At 45.5% G+C, this 22653-nt stretch overlaps 1 long non-coding RNA gene and 1 other non-coding gene across 2 annotated transcripts in view; one reads left to right on the forward strand and one right to left on the reverse strand.

Annotated features, from left to right (window-relative positions):
* Nucleotides 1–1377: 1377 nt before the first annotated feature.
* LOC137654422 (uncharacterized) overlaps nucleotides 1378–22653 on the forward strand; it is a 190441-nt gene continuing 169165 nt past the window's right edge. The window contains exon 1 of the long non-coding RNA XR_011046633.1: nucleotides 1378–1733. This is a non-coding gene — a long non-coding RNA (uncharacterized lncRNA). The remainder of the gene's footprint in view (nucleotides 1734–22653) is intronic.
* On the reverse strand, nucleotides 21380–21451 carry TRNAE-UUC (transfer RNA glutamic acid (anticodon UUC)). The gene has a single exon. It is a non-coding gene; the product is annotated as a tRNA-Glu (tRNA).

A 22653-nucleotide genomic window follows, 5' to 3' on the forward strand; every position in this document is an offset into this window, starting at 1 on the left:
TAACTGTAGCTCTCCTTTGTTGTTGGCATTATGGCTCTGATCAATATTATCAATTCCATGAGCTTGCACACGGGGAAGCAGTGTGTCGGTAGAAGTACTGGCAGCATTAAATATTTCTAAAAATCATATTACTAATAATTGGCAAACTAAAATAGAGAATATTTTAACAACTTGTAAGAAAAAAGGAAATGGACATGGGCAGGACATATAATGAGAATGACAGACAATAAATGGACATTAAGAATAACAGAAAGAGTCACAAGAGATTGTAAAAGAAGCGGATGAAGGAAAAGGACGTGGATTGGCACAGTGGACTAGTATTAACCTGTATTTGAAATTGTAGGACTAAATTTTCTATATATTTTTAATTTTTACCAGTATAGGCCTTGAGTAAAGGTCTCTAATAGTGTAATATTACATTTCCTCACAACCTTATTGTGATATCAGTTGGTCCTAGCTGTTTCTTACTGTCAATGTTTGAGTATTTATATTGTTTTGTTCTTCCTATGTTAATGTTTTATATCATAAGTTATGTGCTTGTGTTAACATATGCATTTATGTTGTTATTTATTGTTGTCTTTCTTTCTGTTACAGATATGGTAGTTTGCTAATGTGTTGAATAAAGCTTGGAAATTATCACCAAGTATTACTTTCATTACACTTATATTCAGCACGAGCTTAATTTCGATATGATATGATACTATAATATCGTTATCAAGTAAATTAATCAAAATAGTGTATATCAACAATAACCCAAAATCTCTTCAGAATTTCAACATATTACCACTTCTTCATATTTTCTCACTATGAATGAACTCTAGGCAACAGTAGAAAATTACATTGCTTTTATTTGAACTGTAACTATAGTCTTAATCACTTCGTACTTCAGATGATATTAATTTGGATTAAAATATTATAAAAACCTAAACATGCAATTTGGGCTAAAAACCCATGTAAGGGGATTTCAATTGAGTGGAATTGAGACCCCATTTAGCAACATTGTCTTTGGATTTTAGCATTCTGATTTTCAAACTTTGGTTAAACTTGAATAATAATAATAATAATAATAATAATAATAATAATAATAATAATAATAATAATAATAATAATAATAATAATAATAATAATAAATGTTGGAATACAGTTTAAGCCGAAAATGATTTCGCCGATGTCATGAGAAGTTACATACTAATGAATCTTCATTTCATGTAAAAAAAAATACATCTTTTAATTAAATGTACTGCAGGTTATTATTTTAGCTTTTGATATATGTAAAAATGACTGAAGCCATGCACATGAATATTTATTTCCATTTTTATTTTGAATTAGCATTAAGTTTAAGTTGTCTCCTGATCTCTTATCACAGTTTGAGTTACATACCGTAGTTCGAGGTTCGGTCGTGCGCTGTTAATATTAAATCATTTAACTAACTTACGTGTTCAAGTAGTTATTATTTAATGTGATCGTGTATTTAAATAATAAGTGAACTGGTACAGGGCTATATCTACGCAGGCTGCTTGTGTTTCTGTGATTGAAGCATGTTTCCACTGTGAACATCTTGTGACTAGGCCTAGGGTACACCTGCTGGCAAGAAACGTCTATAGCTAGACTAACCGATATCATCTTATGATCGAAGTCTTAATAAGTATATTCTATGGCTCGTTGTCGGGTAGGAGTGAGAAAAAAATGGTAAAGTTCTACTGTTTTACATACCGAAAAAATGGGATGTGAAGGTAAGCATATATAGAATTTTGTTTGTAGACATAGACCCGCTAAAGGTTTCGGATTTTTTGTTACTTTTACACTATGTGTTTTGATATCTTGGAACTATATGGAAAAATATTCATTTCAAAATATTCCACTCTGGTTTAGATCTTACTTCAGCCTAGGGGGAAGTTTGCAGGGGTCAAGTAAGTTCAGCCACACCACCCTTAAGGCTAGGTGGGTATGGTTAGGTTAATATTCAAATTAGTATTTCACCTGATCAATATAAAACCGTCCCTCACTCAATAAAAAAAACCCTTAGTTCTTTAAAGGGTCTAAATCACTGTGAAACTAGTAATTTCGGTTTTATTATAGTTACAAAAGAAAAAAGCCTTTATACTAAAAAGAATAAAAAGGGCATTTCCAAGAGAAAAAGGCTTATCTTTAAGAATAACTTATTTTCACTGCAATTAAAAACTTAATTATCTAAGAAATAATAATCAATGGGGTTAGCGTGCGCAGCTCAGTATGTACAGCTTAGCCCTATCTCTTTTGGGGAGTAGACCTCCATAATTTCTCAAAGCTTTCATGGGAGAATTTGAAAAAGCTCATTGACCGTAATCTAGATTTTCTTAGTTGATTTGATAAGTTCAGACAGACCTGGTATAAAATTTCAAAAGTTATGACTCAAAAATCACTCTTTGCAGGGGAACAAAGACTAGAATACCACCTAACCTAACCTAGACTTTATATTTTCAGCTTACTCTAATACTAATTCTCAACCGTGTGTTTGCTTCCCAACCGCCTTGATTTCTGGCAAGATGACATTAAATCATATATCTTAAATTTTAAAGCTAGCTTCATAACATCACATTTCACACAAAGAACAACTTCCCCTGTAACTAAAATCAATTTGACAAGTAATAAGGAAGTTTACGCCTGTTTCAACGGCATACATTCACCCCGCTTCATATTTTGGTCTGGTCATAGTTGTAATTGAACAAGTAAAATTTTGTCTGTTTTCTTTTTTTGTTAGTAAACTGAGGCACATGCTGCAGATTCCTGTTATTGTACAGGTATTACACAAATTTACAAAAGCCAAAATACCTTATTGGAGAATTGAAGGTTTTACTGTAGCCTATTTGTATTTGGATGCAAATAATAAATCACAAGTTTATGGTTACAGTCCTGACATAAAACGTGTTTGTTCCGACACTAGATATAAACTTTACGCTCTTTACATAGGAATACTATTTCGGCGACAGCTGAAACTAGCCGTTATAGTTTTTGCGAAGTGTAGCTGAACGGCCTTCCGTTAGTTAGCAGATGTGGTTAGTGGGGGTAGACCAACCACCCTGCTCGCACAAGCTCTAGTAAACAAACGTCACTTTTTATTTGGGCTTGGTAGAGTAAAGACATAGTCTTTTTTTCTTGTCAAAACCATTGAACTGATTTACGATTAAAAGCAACTCGCCTAAAGTTTAAAAAGTCCTTTTCCTTTCAGAACTACCTTACTTGGGGCTCATGGGTTAGCAAGATGTTATACGGTTGGGCACGCGAAGGGAGCAGACATCCTCTCTTGCGGTAGATTTTTTGGTAAAGTTTTACAAGTCTACAGGGTATCATTTTGAACAGAAGATGTACGTTTTCCTATAGCAAATAATATGATTTAACCGAATTTGACTTTTTTTTTCAACCGCAAACAAACAAAACAACCAGTTCGACTAACTTCAAGTAGCCGAACTGGTTGTTGTTGTAGTGGTTGAAATGAAGGTGAAAACCGGTTAAATCACGTTATTTACTAGAGGAGAACATATATATCCTGTTAAAATATTTAGATATAATGGCTCTTGTTCTGCCGCGGGCTCACTTTGCTCGTTAGAAAACAAAAACATCAAGCTCTTATGTACTGGCAAGCGGTAATGTTGAGCTGTGCACGCTAACATTAGATTAGCAATGTTACGCTAATATTAGCAACGCTAACCATAATGGTTCTTGTTCTGCCACTGGCTCGCTTCGCTCGCAGGAAAACAAAACATCAGGCTTGTATGTACTGGCAAACGGTAATGTTGAGCTGCGCATGCTAAAAAAATAGTAGAACTAACACATTGAAATTAAAGAAATTAATGACTTACTTTTATGACCGGGACGACGAAGCTTGTGGGTCATCGGGGTGTTGTGACTGTGGCGCAAAAAGACCCCACTTGAACTAACAAAAACCTGACTTGGACAAAGGTTTCCACAGAAAAGGATTTGTTGGAAAGGGTATGGAGAGACCACTTGAAAAGATAAGGGAAGGGTATTGGGAAATATTAACCCCCCTATGCAAACTTTCCATACGTATGGGTTCGTGATTGGTTAACGGGAAAACAACGGAGTCTAGAGAGTAAACATGAATAAACTAGAATGGGAAACTTGTCCCGAGTAAGTATTTATGTGAAATTTGGACATGACAAGGTAATAACAAAGTGTGTAAAGGAATAATAGCAAGATATAATGGTGTGTATAATAAATAATATTTAATGGGAATATAAAATGAGGTGATTTTACAGGATGACAACCGACCCGTAGAATGTCGACAAATAAATGAAAAAATATACCGTTAGAATAGGATATAGATAATTAGCGTATTTTTTTATCGGCTTATTATACATCCAAGACGGTAATCTATAGAGAAGGAAAGGCTTGTTTTACCATTATATACCATTTCCCAATTGAAACTCTTCATTTGTTCCGTAACCGAAATACAAACCTTAGCTATTTACATGGGGTATTACTTTCGGCGTAGCTGAAATGACGAGCCATTAGATTTTTAACGAGGGTTTACTACCCCCTCGCTAGTTAGCGAGGGGGTAGGGGAGGGGTAGCTAGCTACCCCTCCCTCCTCTCACACCAGTGAACTGATTCACTTCACTTTTGGCTCGGGTGACGGTCAGACGTGTCTACCTCACCCTCGCATTTTGACAGCCTTAATCTTTTTTGCTTTTGCTTTCAGAGTGTGTTCGGAAGTTGGCCTCTACCTCTATCATGCGGAAGTGCCCTGGCTTACCTGACCGCCCTTGTGGGACTTTTATGTCGGCGGTCGAGACGGACCCTCACACCTTGTGTCCGTACTGCAGAGGTCAACGGTGTGATAGAGACAAAGTTTGCAGTGAGTGCAGGGAGTGGTCTACCTCCCAGTGGGAGAGGTTTTCCCGGCGACAGAAGAAGTCTAAGCGGGATCTTTCTCCTTCAAGGGTTGCCTTGAAGAAGGAAAGTTCCAAGGACTCTTCCGCTGCCCGTACCTCCTCCGAAGCTCCCACTCGATCGGTCTCTCGTGAGAGGCCGGCGAGTGGTAGCGTAGGCCATTCTTTTGTTGACCAACCTCGGGGTTCGGGAGAGGGAGTTGCCTCCCATAGCGAGGCAGCTCCCCCTCCTCCTCCTCCTCCAGGGGAGGATATTAATAACTCTGTATCTAATGATGATTTATTGCAGCTTTGGGCTTCCTTGGGGCTTAAGGGTTCTCCCTCCAGGGAAGCCCTGTTTGACTTGATCCAGTTGGGAGCAGCTGTCAAGCAGTCGCCGGTGATAGCGGAGGTAGATTCTCTGTCTATCGTCGACGTTGTTGTGGCAGAGGCTTCCGACGGGTCGGGTCAAACCCCTGCCTTGGTTGCTGATGTAGCTGAAGGCTCAGTTCCCCCCTCCGAACATCCTTCAAGGGAGGAGCCGAGTCCAACGGTCTCTCCTGCGGGTGATTCTCCCCCTCGGGGGAGTTCACTGACAGAGACTCCTCTTCGGAGGACCGACGATGGTGTGCCAGCTCCTAGAGGTTGTCTTCGCCGCAAGGCTCGCCCTCCTCTCCGCCGTAGAGGCCTTCCTTCTCCCTACAAGGGAGTTAGGAGGCGCCTCTTCGGTTCTTCGCCCTCGACGTCCCCCGCAGAGGTTCCTCCTCGATGTGAGTTGACCGTTGTAGCTGCATCTCTGGACCTCTCTGCAGATCGTTCGCGATCTCCAACGACTGCCAGACCTGTGGACCTTCCTTCTCTGTTCCTGGAAGCTGACGCGCTGTGGGCGCCCATGCACCCCGTTTTCCAACGGCCTTTGCTCCCTTCAGGGCTGAAGGACTTGTCTCACAATGTGAGCAAGTCTCTTCAGCGCCAGGTTTCACCTGCGTGCTCGCGCGCAGTAGCGCGCAAGCGCTCTCCTGCTGTTGATGAGGAACTTCCTGCGTGCCAGCGATCTCCTGCAGCAGAGGCAGAGTCATCTCGTCAGCGCTCTCCTGCTCGTCACCGTGCTCCTGTTTGCCAGCGCGCTCCTGCTCGCAAGTGCTCGTCTACGCGCCAGCGTTTTCCTGTGCACCAGCAATCTCCTACTCGCCAGCACACATCTGCCCGCCCTGTTCCTGTCACGCGCCAGGCGCGCCCACGATTTCCTGCGCGCCCACGATCTCTAGCTCGCCAGCGATCTTCTCCAGCGCGCACCTGCGCGGCCGCGTTCGCCCGTGCGCCCACGATCCCCGGATCTGGGTACAGGCAAGAAGACTCTTCCTTCTCCTTCTTGCCCGAGATCACCTGCGCGCCCTCGTAGCTCGCCCACGCGTCAGCTCTCGCGTGCGCGCCATCGTGCGCACTCGCCTTCGCGCCCTTCCAGAGCTGGACAAGACACTACACGCCCTCGCGCTCACGGAAAGTCTCCTGCACGCGCCCACGAGCAGCCCCCGGTACGCTTCTCTACTCCTGCTGGCCCTGTGCTCCAGCCGCCTGCTCCAGACCGCGCGCCCGTGCGATCTGTCGCCTGCGCGCAAGCATTCTTCAGCGCGCACGCGATCCTGCTCGCCAAAGGTCTCCTACGCGCCCACGCGCTATCTCTCCTGAGCACGATCGCTCACCTTCTCGCCCTACGTGCCATCGCTCGCCTGCGCGCCGTCATTTGCCCGGCCACGAACACTCGCCCTTATGGCCGCGCGCGCCCTTGCGCCCATGCCCCCCACGCGCCCATCCCCCCCCTGCGCGCAAATCCCCCCCGCCCCCCCCCTCTCCCTGCCCATGCCCCCCCGCCCCCCCCTCTCCCTGCCCATGCCCCCCCGCAACCCCATGCCCCCCTGCGCGCCCCCATGCCCCCCTGCGCGCCCCCATGCCCCCTGCGGGCCCCCATGCCCCCTGCGCGCCCCCATGGCCCCCCCCCCACACCCATGCCTGGCGCGCCCTCCCCCACCCCACCCATGAAACAACACACACACCCATGACCCCCGCTCATGCCCTCTCCCCCCCGCCCATGCCGCCCCCCTCCCCCCCATGACCCCCCTCATCCCCCCCTGCGTCCATGCCCCCCCCATCCATGCCCATCCCCCCCACGTCCATGCCCCCCCCTCCCCCGGGCGTCCATATCCCCCCCCCGGGCGTCCATATCCCCCCCCCCGGCGTCCATATCCCCCCCGGCGTCCGTGCCCCCCCCCCCCCCCGTTTCCATCCCCCTGCGTCCATGCCCCCCCCCCCGTTTCCATCCCCCTGCGTCCATGGCCCCCCCCCCCCCCCCCCGCGTCCATGCCCCCCCCCGGTCCATGCCCCCCCCCCGGTCCATGCCCCCCCCCCCCCGTCCATCCCCCCCCCCCCCCCGCGGCCATGCCCCCCCCCCCCCCCCCGGCCCATGCCCCCCCCCCCGCGTCCATGCCCCCCCCCGCGTCCATGCCCCCCCCCCCCCCCCCCCGCGTCCATGCCCCCCCCCCCCGCGAACCTGTGATTTGTCCATCGCGAACCTGTGATTTGTCCATCGCGCGAGCGCCAGCGCGATTCCCGACTGGTTTCGCAGCACGAGCAACCGAGTGAGTCTCCAGGAGCGCTCACAACTAGGTCATCATCTTCACAATCCCCCCCCTGCAAGCGCAGGACAGCGCGCTCGCAGGAGGAGGGGAAGTCTTCAGAGAGATCTAGGCACCATTCTTCTTCCTTTCAGGCAGGCCCTGTGGTGTCTACTCCAAAGGATCGCCCGATCCCCTTCCCTCCAGTGGGAGTCTCTGACACTGCGTCCGTCAGTCGTCAGCCTTGGTTTGGGTCCCTTATCAGAGCTGTCGTCCAGGCTGTTAAGCCTGCCTTCGCTGATTTGGGTCTTAAACCAGCATCCCCACTGAAGAGGAAGAGAAGAGTAGAGTTCGTGGTGACTTCTCCTAGGGTCAAACAGGCCCCCAAGAAGTCCGTAAGGAAAGCTCCTTCCCCCCCTCAGACATTCTCTCCTTCTCCTGTGGACGAAGCCTTTCCGTCCTCAGGAGAATCTACCGAGGTGAGACCTTCTTCCACCGCACCAATGGGAGAGACCCCACCACGAGTATGAGAATCGTCGCGTACTGGGGCGGAGAAGAGCCCCCAGACTTCTTTTGCTGGAGTCCTTTATCCCTCCTAGAAGGGAACCGAAGGACTCGAAGACCCTCCCGAAGTCTTCTTCAAGGATTCGACCAGAGCCAGCGAGACCCCAGGAGAACGTCCACGTGTCCCCCCAAGTAGAGCAGTTGGGGACAGGAGACTGCTGCCAATTCACCAGGAGGAGAGCAGCATGATTCAGAGCACGCCTTCTGGCAGGTCCTGACTTTGATGAGGCATCTCAACAAATTCAAGAACCCCAAGACCGCCCCTCGTGAAGGCAAGGATACGGTCCTGGACCAAGTCTATGGCACTCATAAACCCTCTAAGGCCTTGTTTAGCTCTTCCTCTTCACCACTCCGTGGAAGAGCTTAAAAGGGGAGTCTCTCTTGAGAGACACTCCAACTGGCAGGTGACATTCTCAGCAACGGAGATCCTGAGTCAGGAGAAGGTCGCAAAGTGTGCCATGCAGGCCACTTCGTGGCTGCATGTCTGGCTAGGGTCTCTGGGTATCCTGTTGCGTTCCGAGGATCTTTCCAAGGAAAGCACCAGGAAGGCCCTGGAGACCTTCCTCCTCTCGGGCACACGTACCATCGAGTTTCTGGCCCACCAAGTTTCGAACTTGTGGGCAAACTCGATCTTGAAACTTCGTGATGCGGTGACTGAGAGGTTCCACGCAAAGGTCCCAGCCATGGATGTCTGTAAGTTCAGACACACTTCCATCCTAGGAAAGAGCCTGTTTGAGCCGAAGGATGTGGAACAGGCAGCTGAGAGGTGGAGGAAATCGAACCACGATTCTCTCCTCCAAAGGGCTCTTACATCTAAGCCCTACAAACCTCCAGCATCCCAACAACCTCGCCAGTCCAAGTTGATGAAACCGACACCGGCAGCAAAGACGAAGGTGTCCAAACAGCAGCCCTTTCCAGTCAAAGACAAGAAGGGCGGAAAGTCCTACAGGGGAGGCAAGAATCTTAGAGGGAGCGGCCGAGGCCGCAAACGCTAGGATTGGCAATCCCCCTACATGCCTACAAAGTTGCGCATTCAGGTGGCAGCAGCTCGGGGCTGATTCCTGGATGATCTCCGTGATCAGTCAGGGATATCGCGTCCCGTTCACGACATCTCTTCCTCCCCTGACAGCTCCTATACCATGGGATCGGTAAAGGGGCTAGCCCTTCGGGCATAAGTCGAGACTATGCTCAAGAAAGATGCTCTCCAGGAGGTCGTCGACGGCTCCCCAGGCTTCTTCAGTCGGCTCTTTCTTGTAAAGAAGGCGTCTGGAGGCTGGAGACCCGTCATCGACCTCTCAGCCCTGAACAAGTTTGTCAAACAAACTCCGTTCAGCATGGAGACAGCAGACACGGTCAGACTTGCAGTGAGACCGCAAGACTTCATGTGTTCCCTGGATCTGAAGGACGCGTACTTAGAGATCCCAATCAATCCCTCTTCCAAGAAGTACTTGAGATTCAGCCTAGACAACAAGATCTACCAGTTCAAGGTGCTGTGTTTCGGTCTCTCCACAGCACCGAAGGTTTTCACCAGTGTTCACCCTAATATCTTCGTGGGCACACAGGATCGGCATCCATCTCCTCCGTTATCTGGACGACTGGCTGATCCTGGCAGACTCTGAGTCGACCCTTCTTCGACACCGAGACAAGCTTCTGGGACTTTGCCAAGATCTAGGGATCATGGTAAATCTCGAGAAGTCTTCTCTGCTCCCATCTCAACGACTGGTATATCTAGTCATGATATTGGACACCAATCTCCACAAAGCCTTTCCATCAGACGACAGGATAGCAAGGCTGAGGAGGGTCGCAGATCCTTTCCTCAGATGAGAAGAGCTTCCAGCCCAATCGTGGTTACGTCTCCTAGGTCACCTTTCCTCCTTAGCCCGTCTAGTTCCAAACGGCCGCCTCAGGATGAGATCCCTGCAATGGCGGCTCAAGTCCCGGTGGAATCAATGCCACGATTCCCTGGACATCCTGGTCCCTATGGGTCCTGCGGAACTGACGGACCTTCAGTGGTGGGTGACAGACGAAAACCTTCGAAAGGGAGTGGATCTTCTCCTCCCCCGGATTTGATGCTGTTCTCAGACGCCTCAAAAGAAGGGTGGGAGGCCCACGTTCTGAACCAGAGGACCTCAGGTCTATGGTCAGAATCAGAAAAGTACCTCCACATAAATCTGCTAGAAATGAAGGCCGTATATCTGGCCCTTCAACAGTTCTAACGGATCCTGGCGGGTCACTCCGTGGTGGTGATGAGCGACAACACCACGGTGGTGGCTTACATCAACAAGCAGGGAGGTACCTTTTCACAGCAGCTATCCCATCTTGCAGTAGAGGTACTGAGATGGACCGAAGTCCACTCGATTCCACTATCGGCTCGCTTCATTCCGGGCAAGAGGAATGTGCTCGCCGACAGTCTGAGCAGAGCATCGCAGATAGTGAATACCGAGTGGTCTTTGGATCCTCTAGTAGCCAGCAAAGTCCTGACTTTGTGGGATTCCCCGACGGTGGACCTGTTTGCGACAGCCTTGAACTTCAAGCTTCTGCTATACTGTTCCCCAGTCCCGGACCCAAAGGCATTCTGGCAAGATGCCTTCCAACAACGGTGGGACAACATCAACGTTTACGCCTTCCCACCGTTCTGTCTGATGAGAAGGGTGCTCAACAAGACCAGACTATCGGTCAACCTGTCAATGACCCTAATAGCTCCGCTATGGCATCATGCAGAGTGGTTCCCGGACCTTCTGCAGCTCCTGACGGAACTCCCGAGAGAGCTTCCTCCATGACACGGGCTACTCAAGCAACCACACTGCAACATCTTCCACAAAGCCGTAGCATCGCTTTGGCTTCATGCCTGGCAACTATCCAGCATCTCCTCACAGAGAGAGGCTTTTCGCAACAAGTTGCGGAGAGGATGTCTCGACACCTGCAGTCATCTGCAGGGGTCTACCAGGCGAAGTGGAGAGTCTTCTGTGGTTGGTGTTGTGGAAGGGGTATCTCTCCCCTCGATGCCACTATTCCAGCAATAGCGGAGTTTCTTGTGTATTTGCGGGAAGAAATGCGCCTTTCGGTCTCGGCGGTGAAAGGCTATCGCTCAGCCTTAAGCCTGGCCTTCAGGCTGAAAGGAATGGACATTTCCTCCTCGCTGGAACTTTCCCTACGCATACGAAGCTATGAGCTTACCTGCCCTCAGTCGGAAGTGAGACCTCCTCCATGGAACGTGGTTCGTGTACTCAGGTCTCTTAAGAGACCTCTGTTCGAACCATTACGCCAGGCTTTTGATCGTCACCTGACTTGGAAGACGGTGTTCCTGCTTGCTTTGGCCTCGGCCAAGCGAGTCAGTAAACTTCATGGTCTCTCGTACGACATCACCCTTTCAAGGGGATGGGGGAAGGTAACGTTCAGATTCGTCCCTGAGTTTGTTGCTAAGACTCAGAATCCTGGAGTTCCGGACCCACGGTTCGACTCCTTCAGGATCTCGAGTCTCCGTTCTGTAACAGATGACCCAGACCATCTCCTACTGTGCCCAGTAAGGAGTCTGAGGCTCTATCTTAAGAGAACAGCTGCAGTTTGTCCTCGAGTGCAAGCCCTGTTTGTGAGCACAGGAAGGACGAAGAGGAGGGTCACTAAGAACACCATCTCAGCTTGGATTCGCAGGGTCATCCACCATTCCCTGAATCCAGACCCTCCTCCGTCACGTCGCCTGAGAGCACACGATGTCAGAGGCATCGCTACATCCCTGGCATTCAAGATAAACTTCTGTGACGCAGGTTTTACAAGCTGGGGTCTGGAAGCGTCAAACGACCTTCACAGCCCACTACCTGCAGGACGTGACCCACAGGAGGCTCGATACGTTCTCTATCGGCCCTGTGGTGGCTGCACAACAGCTGGTCTAACCTCAGGCTCCATAATGGACAAGTAGCAGAAGGTTGAGGGCATTGTTACCCGGTTTTAGTCTGCATGAATGAAAAAGTATGTCTGGCCCTTAGTCTTTTCTTCATCCTCCCCTCTCTTGGGGAAAGCAGCATCCTGGGTTCTCTGCACAGCTGACCTCAAACCACTGCAGGTAAACCATGCTTCCTTGTGTTCCTAGTATTAATATAATACTGTCGCGTCCCCCATATCCTGACGAGGTGGTATTGGGAACGTACTAGCCTAGATTTCCATCTAAAGGACTTCTGGTCAACTTCCTAGGACAAGTCACACTTCTTTCCTTCACACACTAGCTTATGTAGGCCGCACGTCTTGCGAAGTGCAGGGACTCCTTATCTCGAGTGCTACACACTCGAATCCTGAGTCCCCGGTCAAAGCCAAAGCCAGTATGGCTGGGACTTACCACCCTACCTAAGGGTTAAGTCACCCCATGTATATAGCGTGGTTTGTATTTCGGTTACGGAATAAATGACAAATTCGGAGATAATTTGTATTTTTCCTAACCATACAAACCTTAGCTATTTACAAACACTTGCCCGCCAGCCCTGTCCCCCGTGAAGTCCTACCTCTAAGTGAAGTGAATCAGTTCACCGGTGTGTGAGGGGGGAGGGGTAGCTAGCTACCCCTCCCCTATCCCCTCGCTAACTAGCGAGGGGGTAATAAACCCTCGTTAAAAATCTAATGGCTCGTCATTTCAGCTACACCGAAAGTAATACCCCATGTAAATAGCTAAGGTTTATATGTTTAGGAAAAATACAAATTATCTCCGAATTTGTCATTTTCGAAGAGAATGGACCTATTTCTAAAGATAGAATTAGTTTTTTCCCTAGGTTACATTACCCTGTAATAAACTACAATAATACCGATCCCCCCCTGAGGCTCCGAAGGTTTTCTGCCCAAAGAGTTTTGCACCCGCTCAAGTGTTTTGGCTTCAACATGTGTTCGCTCTGCTTCGGCGGGCGGGCGTGAATAGTTGCTGGCAAGGACTCTTAGGAGTGATTTGTCGCGTAACCCTTTTGTGGTGAACCCAGGAACAAGCTTCGGTTACGTTTCACAGGCAACACTTGATTCCAACCTTCAACTTGAATAAAGCTTGTTGACGGGAAGTAGAGAGCGCTGCCTGGAGGTCCACCTCCAGGTGTTGGACAATTTTCCCTTCCAAGGGAGAGTTGACCTTCACCAGATGTTGGGCAACTTTACCTTCAGAGAGATAGTTACCCTTCATAAGCCACTGTCCAGCAATCTTGCTAGCGGGGAGAATTGGTGACAGTGGCAACAGAGGTTGGTGGCCTTTCCCATCCATGTGAGAGACTGCCCTCGCATGGTGGGTTCCCCTTCAGGAGTCCTCCAGCGGGAATGGGATTCGTCGATGCCCCACCCTTGCTCTTCAGAGGAAAGCCGTTCGAAGCTTGGCGACAGTTCGGTGACTGCTTGTAGTTCCTGCTCATCGCTGCTGTCCCCTCAAGGTACAAAACAAGTCTTGGAACTTCCTTTTGAGGTCTTTTCTGCAGATGGTGATGACTGTCGACCGCCTGCGGCCGCCGCCTCTCCCATTAAGGCTCATAGACTTTAACTCTTTGGGGTTATTACCGACATCGTGCCTTTAGGAGTAATAAAGCTTTTAGAGCTTTGTGAGGAACTGTGACTCATGGGTTTCCACCTTATAAGAGGGAAAACTACTTGTAGGAAATAACTCTTCAGGGTTATTTCCTACATTGTGCCTCTTGCGGCATAACAGGAGCTTTGTGAAGCCAAGCCCTTCAGTGCCAGCGCCTCATGTTTCAATCTTTTACAATGGAGAAACAGCTGGTCTTCAAGTGGAGCACAGCCTTTTTCGTTCCCTTCCGAGGGGATGACAAGGCTACGCACCAATCCCCTTTGTGAGGTAGGATGAGCATGACTCCTTTGCAAAGATCTTAGTTTTGCATAAAAGTCATGTGCAGTATCGCCCACTCATCCACCAAGCTCTTCTGCCTGACGAAGGTCTGCACAACAACCCAGGTTGCTCGTCTTAGTACCCATTGTGAGTTTACGAGAATTGGTTTACAGTACCGTTTTCTTCTGGTGTGTGCTACTTCGGTAGTGCTTAGTGCTTCAGCTTACTGTTACCACAAGTACACACTACTTTGGTAGCGTGCACTTACAATACCTGTATCTATCCTTACAAGTAAGATTCAATTCTCTCCTCGCCTGCATTCGCTAATGCCAGATAGTGTTCGCTAATACTTGCCAGCACTCGCTAAAACTCGCCAGCACTCGCCGGTACTCGCTAAAACTCGCCGGCACTCGCTGCTACTCGCCAGCGCTCGCTAGCATTCACGAGCGTGGTCTGGCCCTTGCCGGTGTTCACTGGCAATCCTGAACAAACCTGCCTAGTGTTTGCATTCTTTGTGTTCTGGGCTAACAAACTCTTACATGCGAGACTATACTTATTCATGGGAAACTCCCTTCCCTGAGGAGGTTTACACAACTACAGCTATGCACTTACACTCAATAAAAAGCTGAAACGAACTCCTTCGGTTGTGCGTGCGCACTCACAAAGACAAAATCTCAGGGTTATTGGCACAAATACAGTTTATTGCCCATAGCTTGTGTCCACTGTATGCCATCATTGTGCCCTTGGGCATAACGAGTTCTTGTTTGACGCCGAGTATCGTAAAACTTGATCCTTCGGGGTTATACTGTACTCTCGGGTTTGTTTCCTTACGGAATGGAGAGCTCTTCGGAGCACTCGCACAATGGGCTTGTGAGACATGCCCTTGTAAGGTAATTTTTTTGCAAGCCTCTAGTCACAAGGGAATAATGTCAGCTTCTGCTTACGGTTACGAACGATAGCGAGCTTTGCCCACAAGGCAGCCAGGCAAACATTGTCAGCTTTTGCCTACATTTATGAACGATAGCAAGCCCCGCCCACAAGGCAGGCAGGCAAACATTTGATACCGATGTAGGTCGGATCGCTATGCTAGCGCCATGTATTTTTTGTGTGCGCACATGCTCACGAACGTGTTAATAATTGTACAGCTAGTCGCCGATCAATTTCTTTAGATGATAATGTAGCGATTCGTTGCACATACATTATTCCGCAAGCGGCGTCAGGCTCGTTTTATGCAGGCAAAGAAGCTATGCTTGCACAAACGCATGCTGGCAAGCGATATTTTCAACTGATAAGCAATGTACATAATGTACAATTAGAACTCATTTCTAATATATCATTAGTTTTGATGGTTATATTCCTTACGGGAATTCAGCGTAATTATTACCCTCCTACTGTCCCTTAACAAGACATACGTGGTCTACCCTCAAGGAGAATCTGCCTTCATTCCAGGTAGTTCCCTCATAACTTTTGGATTGGCCTTCTTATTAAAATACTTAAGTCTCTGAAGCTTCACATAAGCGAATCTGTTTATGGGAAGGGGACATTCAAAACTTATGCCAGTTCTGCCGATCAGATACGAAGAAGCACAAAAGTTGTCGTCGTTCATAGGAAGAAGGTTTCGATTGGGAACTTTGATCAACATTTTCTAACAGAGTTCCGGATGCAACTAATTCGGGTTGTGCCCGTATGAACGTCTCGCATCCCAGGTCTGTATTACTGGTTCGTAGAGGGACAGGTACTTAGGCAAGCTGAGAAGCGTGCACGCGTAACCTTCTCTTATGAGCTCTTACCTCTCCAATGCTCTGTGTGCAGGCCGCCTACTTTGCGAGAGGAACAGCAGGTTCCTTCACCAAGGAAGGTAGTTTTACCTTCACAGGCCGATCTCACGGTCTGACATGAGGAACGCGCCCACTTCCTTAAAGAAATTAAACACAAGGAATGGCATGAGGCGACATCCGTTTGTACCCTCCCCTTTCCTTAGCACTCCTCCTAAGCCAAGGAAACAGACTTGTGGGGTTTAAGCGGGAACAGTCTCTTTCTCGAGAGGCAACCTCTGGTTCCTGGACCCTGTTCAGGCAGTGAAGCAGATGGTCTCGGGATCGACCAATCATCTATCAATAATTCCACCTTTGGGTATTAATACCTCGGCCCACCGAACATGTCTGTGCCGGTGGGTTTAGGCCAATCTGCTCAAGGGAGTAGAATTCTCTCCTTCCTTCAGATTTGTTGCTCTTCATGGATACATCAAAGGAAAAGGGGGGGGGGGGGTTGATACCTGTCGCACCTCACAGCATCCAGACTTTGGTCCAAATTCGAGCGACAGTGCCACGTAAATCTCCTGGAATGAGGGCCGCCTTTCTCGCCCTCAAAAAATTCTATTAGCTCATTTCAGGCCACTCCATAGTGCTGATGAGTGACAACACTACAAGAGTGCCACACACACACAAACAAGCAAGGAAGTACTTTTCATGGCACCTCTGCCAATTAGCTGTGGAATCCCTGGAGGAAAGAGAGAAACTCGGTTGCCTTCCAGTCTGTTTCATCTCGGGCAAAAAGTAGATGGTGGTGGACAATCTGAGCATGGGTACTCAGATAGCAGGGTCCAAATGGTCTCAGAGACAACAGTTAGCCAAAGAATTTGTCTTTGTAAGGCTCACTGACAACCGACTGGTTTGCATCGTCCATAAACCAGAATCTACTTTTGTACTGCTCGCCAGTACAGGGTACCAAGGCAGTTTGGCAAGATGTCTTTCAACATCCTTATGACAGGAACGAAGTCTACACGTCCCCCTCCTTCAGCGTAGTAAGGAGTTTTCTAAACAAAGGCAGGGCATCACAAAATCCTTGATGAAAAGGGTAAAAAGAGCTGGTTGCTGGGTAAGCCCTGGCTACCTGATAGGCAGAGCAACCCTCACTTTGTCTTTGGCGACAGCTGAGTACAGACATACACTGCTGTGCTCGCTGACTTGGTTGTTGAATTACTAATCGCTTTCCCTTCCCACTTTTCATTATGTTTGTAATTGATTGCAATGTCCACCCTAAAGCCAGACATGCAGCTTTGGAAGCTAGAGGTGTACCCCCATGTGCTTTGTGGTTTTTGAAGGCGTCATGATTGTTTGTAGTCATGCCCTTGTGAAGAGTGCAGGGAGTGGCCTCCTGTGCATCGGTTGTAATTCACAAAGAAGAAAAAGAAGCATGATAGGGATTCATTGGCATTAGAGGGTATGGCCAAGCTAATGCTGGAGAACCTTTTTAGCTTCTTTTTCCTTTTTCAGGAATAAAGCCTGCTATTTTCCCTGTGGTTTCTTCTGAGGCTCCTTTCTCTGGGGGAATCCGTCATGGGAAGGGGGACTGACATAACCCTTCGAGAGTGGCTACAAGAAGCCAGGTATGTGGTCCCTTCTAGTTGGGCAATACATCTAGCCCCTCTCTTGACCATATTACCCCACTGTGATTAGTATTGTTGACGACCCTGGCGAGAATTTGGATTTGTCTAGGTTGTGGCATTCGCTTGGGATTGCTGGTGCCCCATCTGTGGAGAAACTTTTGGAGGCACTTACAGCTGCCAGAGCCCAAAAGTCTTCTGCTACTGCTCCCCTGCCTGTTCTCCCTGCAGAGGTGTCTGACGAGTCTGAGCTGACGATCCTGTTCCTGATGACTTCCCCCTAAGAAGGCACTGTCTCCAGTAGTGAAACCCTCAACTACTTCATTTGCTTTTTCCCTTGCTGTCTTCATCTCCCACTTTGCATGTGCCATCACAATCTCAATGCGCATCATCATCACCAGCCACTCCAAAGAAAAAGAAAACTAGAAGGTCACCAAAGCACAGGACGACTGGTCGAACGATTCTCCAGCATGGTTTTGTGGGGCGGGGAAGAGAAATACTACACCAATACCTAGCCTTCAGGAAGGAAGCTTTGTTGTTGGTTTGACTGTTCATGTAAAGGTTCCTAAGGATTGAATTGGAAGACCGATCCAAAGTGCTACTAGTCAGGACTCTGATTCCTATCCAGTCTTTGGATGCTCCCAAGATGGTTTGGTGGCTACCTGCCTGAATACAAAATCCTCTAGGAAGAAGGATATGTGTGACGACGCTTCTGACTTTTCTGATCCCCTGTAATCGTCGGTCCAACGGAAGATAAAGAAGAATTGGCCCCCTGCACATTTTCGTCTTGAAAAACGATCGCCTCACACAAAATCCCCACATGCACGATCTTCATGTGGTAGACCCACTCGGTCTGATTTTCCACGAGTTTGATTGGTCTTGCTCGCCACGAGCAAGGAGATTCTAAGCTTCTACCTCCTCTCTCTATGGACAAGAAGTCTCATTTACCCCAAGACAGGAAAGGTCACGATTCCAAGCCTCGTGAGGAGCAACAATCGCAGAATTGCAGATTAGTCGTAGAGAAGAAATCGCTTGGTCGTTCTCATGATCGCAGTCGACAAAGGCCAGTAAAGACTGGTTTACTTGACATTGGTCTTCTCCCTCTAAGAAGTCTTGGTCCAGTGGTGACCAGACTCTTTCAGGGAAGACATCCACCCTTCAGACCCCTTGGTCCAAGGCGGCAAAGGGAATGGAGAAGACTCCCCGTTCTTCCATATGGAGATAAGTCTCTTTGCTTGAAGCCTCAGGGTTGGAAGCAGCTGTGCCCAGGAAATATGCTCCTCATGTTTCTTCCTATGCTCAAAGTGGTTTGTCTGACTCCTGATCTAAGCGTAAGGATGCCAGGTCCAAATGCAAGCCTGCTGTCAAGGAGGACAAAACCAGGAAACTTTTCCTCCTGAAAGGTCACCATCCAAGGAGGAAGATCAGTTGCCTTCATTGTCTTTAGAGCATGACAGTCAGGGTCACGAATCTTGCTTCCGCTGTTCTGTCTGAGGAATACCATCCTAGCTCAAGTGTTAGATGGAGTTGCCCTTTGCTGCAGCATCCAGTCGGCGTTGAGGATTTGGGCTACTTCTTAGAAAGCTACTTGTATTATGACGTCGATGATGGACCTGACGTTTGACGTTACCCCAGCATAGCTGGGTATATCCTCAGAAGTGGGGTAGCTGACTGGTGTGCAGAAGAGTGTACTTGGAATGCTTATACTGTACGTCGTGCCAAACTGCAGTAAATTGGTACAGTATTGCGACATGCACTCCTTCATTTGCTAAAGCCGTGGGTTTTCAATGATGTTCAGTGTATAGCTGTTGATTATGGATACTAGTAGATGGTGGTTGGTTTGCAGAATGAAGGTTGGCTGTCCTTGGAAATACAGGCGGTACAAGAAAGCAAGATCCGCACTGGACTACTTGGTGTCTTGAGCCTTGGTCCTAGAGGAGGGCGTAGCCTATACCATAGAAATTAAGTGTGTCTCTAGAGAATGGTTAGCAGGCTTGAGTCAAAAGACTGAGGAACAGTCTGGTTTTGATTGAGAGTGCTTGCTTTACGAGTTTGAAGGCCTGGTTGTGGTCCGGTGTCCAAACAAAAGACCGCTTGCGGCTTATGAGGAGGTGAAGGGGCTGTACAGTTAGGGCAATATATGGGGGGTAAACTATGCCAATTAATTTACTAACCTCATGAAGGAACATGGATCCATCAGGTTGGACAGTCTGGGGAAGTATTGCAGAGCCACAACTTGTCCTGGATTGGCAGCTATTCCTTCTTTGGAAAGTGTGAATCTGCAGAAATTCACTCAGGTCTCTGCCACTGGGAACTTGTCTCTGTTAAGAGTGATGCTCACTTTCTAGTGAGAGCTCAATTAAAACTTTAGGATATTTCAATGTTTGCTCCCACATTCATTTTTATTCAAATCATCAAACTAGTGTGAAAGTTTCTGTTTTTTCAAGTATGTTTTTAAGGGCTTTAAGAATTTGCAGCCCCGAATTTATAGACGCAGAATTTCGTAGAATTAATGACATAGGAATTAAATTGAAATATCCTAAAGTTTTAATTGACAAGTCTCTACAGAAAGCTAGGCATATATTTTATTCCGACAAGAATAGGGAACCTTTTAAGAATGAGAATGTGCTGGCACTTCCATACAATGAAAACTTTGCTTATATAAAAAATTTATTGAAAATATTCAAAGTAAATTTAGTTTTTAATAGTTCAGGAACAGTAAAGAATGTCCTAATAAATAATTCTCCAAATTATAATAATGGCTCTATTTACATAATTCCATGTACTGGTTGTGACAAGAAATATGTGGGGCAAACCGGAAAATTGCTTAACAACCGAATTAAACAACATCGCTATGCAGTTAGGACAGGACAAATGTCTAGTGCCTTGTTTGTCCACATGAATGATTTTAATCCCTGTATTGACTGGGAAAACTCCTCAGAGATTTTATTTTGTAAAAGTCTTGTTAAAAGAAATATTATTGAAGCTGCTTTTATTAAATATTTTAATAATCAAATTTTAAATCTCAGTTCTGGTCTTTTTAAACTAGACACTCATCTTGTTAATGAAATTGTAAGGAAGTACAATGTAAACATTTATTTTAACGATTGTTATATTACTAGTATTTTATTACAAACTACTATTGTTTATTCCTTTTTAACGACTATTAGTTATTTTAGCATATTGATGATGCTTTGCTTGTTTGTGGCTTTTATTTCAGTTTTGGTAGGTTTCTTTATTGTATGATTTTATTTTCTATTTCACTTTGTACCCTGAAGAAGTGTACGTAATACACGAAAGCGATTGGTACCTGGTCTTTTTCTTTCCTGTTTCCTGTGGATTTTACCCTTTAATATATGTCACGTGCAGTTTTGTGACTGATAAGTATATATATATATATATATATATATATATCTATATATATATATATATATATCTATATATCTGTATATCTATCTATATCTATCTATCTATATATATATATATATATATATACTGTATATGTGTGTGTGTACATATACTCACACACACACACACACATATATATATATATATATATTTATATATGTGTGTGTATGTATATATACATATGTATATATATATATATATATGTATATATATGTGTATATATGTATACACACACACACACACATATATATATATATATATGTTATATGTGTATATATATGTATATGTATATATATACATACATGTATATGTATATATATATATATATATATATGTATATATGTATATATACATACATGTATATGTATATATATGTATATATATGTATATATATTTATATATATATGTATATATATATATTTATATGTATATATGTATATATATACATATACGTATATATGTACATATAGGCTATACATGTATGTATATATGTACATATATACATATACGTATATATATATATATATATATGTATATATATATTTATATATATGTATATATATATACATATACGTATATATATACATATATGTATATATATATATATACTGTATACTGTATATATGCAGTGTATATATAATATATTATATATATATATATATATATATATGTGATTTAAGTAAAATTTAGAAAAAAGTTATTTGGAAGATTTGATTCTCAACTTCCCTAATAAAATATCTTCCCATGCCGGGAATCGAACCCGGGCCTCCTGGGTGAAAGCCAGGTATCCTAGCCACTAGACCACATGGGATTAAATACGATTAAGTAAGCATCCAGATTTCCTTTTAGCACCACCACTTATCGACGATGTTAATAATAATGATAGTTAGATGAAGAAAATACAAAGCTTTTCTCTAAACTTATTTATGAGGACCGGTCGTTGGGATGGCGAAAGCCAGGCCTTTGTAGGTGGGGTAGAATTGGAAAACTTGCTAAAGGTTGATACCTAATCTGAAATTATGAATTTGGTCTTCTTTTCATAGGTGTCGATGATATTCTTCATCAACACAGATTATTGAAATACAGAATAGTATACAGTTATTAACATTCAATAAGAATTAGTAACGTGATATGATGAACCCCATTTTTGTAAAGGCTGTATTTTTTCTGAATGTTAATTTTGTGCTTTAGGTGTTTTGTAGTATTAATTTAACAAATTAGGGTTTTCAAAAGTATTGAATGTATGGTTTTGTATCTAGAGAAGTTAAGTTTTCAAGAAATTATGAGGAAATGCAATTTATGTAAAAGATATAAACCTTTATTATTGACCCTTTTCAATGGGTGTATGGTTGGCCTTATAGCTTAATTTGGTTTCACTGACATTTAAAAGAAATCATTTTTTCGATTGGTCTCATTGTTCAGCTACTGAGTGACTCCGAGTTTTATAATTTTTCATAATTTAGTATCCGTCGTCCTTGAAGTACAGTACTGTATATGGGAGTTAGGGCTATTTCAATAGCTACGTTTTCTATAAAGGATTTACTGTATATAATGTAAAATTGCAATACTTTAATGGGGGGGACTTGACAGGTTATGAAGACACTGATTGCTCTTGCTGGTATTGATCTCTTGTTACTCTTGATATGGGTTGTTGCAGCTGTATATTGAGTATTTTAGTTGACATTATGATGCAAGTAAAACTATTTTGGGAGCTTTTCTTATTTTTAGGAGAAATGTGCCAGTGTGTGTGTATATTATTTCGTTTCCACTAAGAGATTCTAGGAAACCTTCTGGGTAATTATATCAGGCCCTTTTGTTGTTGAGACTAATATCTTGATCATTTTATAGACCGAAGTTTATATATATATATATATATATATATATATATATATATATAAATTAGTATACATACATACATACATACATACAACCTTGACAACTTGAATTCTCTTTTACACTTTTCTTTCATTGTCATTATTCGTCCTATGTGATGAAGTTAGCGATGCATGAACG

Source organism: Palaemon carinicauda, chromosome 15 (genome assembly GCF_036898095.1).
Source record: "Palaemon carinicauda isolate YSFRI2023 chromosome 15, ASM3689809v2, whole genome shotgun sequence".
Lineage (NCBI taxonomy): Eukaryota > Metazoa > Arthropoda > Malacostraca > Decapoda > Palaemonidae > Palaemon > Palaemon carinicauda.